This window comes from Cydia fagiglandana, chromosome 8, assembly GCF_963556715.1.
Source record: "Cydia fagiglandana chromosome 8, ilCydFagi1.1, whole genome shotgun sequence".
NCBI lineage: Eukaryota > Metazoa > Arthropoda > Insecta > Lepidoptera > Tortricidae > Cydia > Cydia fagiglandana.
The window spans coordinates 3010862-3013182 of record NC_085939.1 but is presented as its reverse complement, the minus strand read 5'-3'; the positions used below and the strand labels follow the sequence as shown (position 1 = coordinate 3013182).

Here is a 2321-nt window from a genome sequence, read left to right as displayed (position 1 = left end):
GGTATTTAAATAAAATTAACTCATTGCGCTTGTTCGGGCACAGGGGCGTGTCAAGTTCGTATATTATCAATGGTCTTTAAATATCGGGACAGATTAACTCTCCACGACCCCCTTGACTTAATGAACCATGAGATACAGAACGTGAAACTGCAGGACAATTAAGGGTTGGATTCCACCCAATGGGTGTGTTAAAGGGAAACCGCCAAGTAGCAAGAATCTCGGTGAGCTTCTGGTAGTGATCCAAAAGACTCGAGCCTTTTAGCTCTTTTTTTAGGGCTCGCCTCATCTCTTGACGCCTAAAAGGCTAAAAGCCTATTTTACTAATTAAATAAAAAAGGCTTTTCATCACTATAAGGAGCGCTGGCCCTGCGCGCTGCGGCGGAGGCTGAAGGCTGGAGGCTGAAAACAGACACCGACTATTCCAGGGACAAGATACTTTTACCAGTTGTACCTACTCGCCGCAACTACGGCTGAGTCCCACATATAGCCTTCCCCCTTTCCGTTTCCCCTTTTATTTGGAGTTCACCTCTGTACTTACATACGAGTAAGTTACGAGATTATCTACTTATTAAGATAGGTAAATACACCAAACAACACGTAGAGTAGAACCTCATTTACCTGAACATATCGTAAATGGTGAAAATTTATTTTTATATTGATAGGTAAATTTATAGTATAGACGATACATGATTGTGTATAGGTGTAGTAACGAAACTTACTATTTTTATCGAACTTAAATAGTGTGGGATTAATTATAGAGATTAAAGTTACAAGTAAATATTCTTGATCTTAATTGGGCGTTTATCATATTTGATTACCTACTGTTACAGTAAGTAATTATTATAATAAGTTAGTATATTTTATTTGCCTATTTAAATTTGTTAATTATGTGCTTACGCAGTTATGAAATCAAGCACATGGATTCTGCATGATGTAGGTAGTGTAGACTGTAGGTGAAATATAATTAATTACGTAATCTTAAAATAGTTAATTAGGTATAATATCGGTGTGTACAACTCCTACGTGTAGGTACAACGTAGGGGTTATTCATAAATTACGTCATTTCAAATTAGGGGGGGGGGGTTTGGACATCGGATGGTGGTAGCATGACGTAGGAGGAAACGGGGTCATTCGAACCATGATTTTTAGATGATTTTAGGGGGGGGGGGTTAAAAATCGTCGACGTGGACGACGGTGTGGAGGTGCTCGAAAACCTAATCGTGATTCATTATTCAATCATTGCGCCAATAGACTCGGTCAAAGCAGGTTAGCATTTGGACCTGTGTGCTCCTGGGGACCTCTGTCACCTGTGAGGTGAGAGGAATCGCGGGTTAAGGTGCCGTTCGTTCAGAGAGCGGAGTTTATGGAAAATCGTACAACTTTTTTAGATCACAACACGGTTGCCGGAATCTTAAGCATTTTCTCTAGTGACGTCATCGATTCATAGCCTGATTTTTTTACTTTCGCTCGATAGATCATGATATGGGTCTAAAGCGCACTTAAAAAAATTGCAACAATCTATGCACGAAAGCGAATAAAAATGTGAAAATTGCTTCTAAAAATTCGTAATTTTATTTTTGATAACTCATCGTTATTTTATCTTCAGTTAATAAAAGTTACAACGAATTACAATTCAAAAACATGATATCCCAAGCACGCACATCCATTTCGCTTACGCTTAGTGAGAGTGAGAGAAGAACACGAACCTATGGGGCCTTAATAGTGTTCCTGTGCCTCGCGATCTTGCCCCGGTCGTTCAGAGTGTGGAGTGGAGTCACGAACGCTGCATACTCGAGGATAGATGTGGAAACATAAGTGGCGAACTACCTAAATCTTTAAAGTTCAGTGACACCTCTCTACCCCAAACAGATAAATAATAGTACTAGGTACAGAAGACTCACTCTCTAACAAAACGTTTGTTACGATCGGCCGCTAGGTGGCGACAGCGCCACGCGCGGCTTATGGCTAGCCTAGCCACCAAAATAGGTGTGGAACGGATGTACTTGTAGCTACTTACCTGTTGCAAAGCGACGAAATCGCGGAGTGAGCCACGCCTGCCCAAACTATCGTTTTTTGTGTTGGCTAATCTGTAGTGGGCGGCACGTTTAAAATACACGTATAAACTTCAAAATCTACAGAACGTCCCCGTTTCTAGGAGTACCCGTGTCGCTGAAGCAACTTTCCTTTAGGTCCGGAACGGTAGGGTCGGAAGTTCTCATACAAATTGTAGTCGCAATCAAAATGAGATGGTGTCTTTTTGACTGGGTTGACAACGCTGGGAAGATGGGATCAGGTTTCTTCGGGAGGGCTATCCTTCAAGG

The 2321-nt window shown here is 41.4% G+C and overlaps 1 protein-coding gene across 1 annotated transcript in view; it reads left to right on the top strand.

Annotated features, from left to right (window-relative positions):
- The first annotated feature begins 1346 nt into the window (after positions 1 to 1346).
- The window catches only part of LOC134666486 (large ribosomal subunit protein eL39), a 70737-nt gene continuing 69762 nt past the window's right edge, over positions 1347 to 2321 (top strand). Inside the window, exon 1 of the mRNA XM_063523667.1 lies at positions 1347 to 1350. The gene's annotated coding sequence lies outside the window, so the exon portion shown is untranslated. The remainder of the gene's footprint in view (positions 1351 to 2321) is intronic.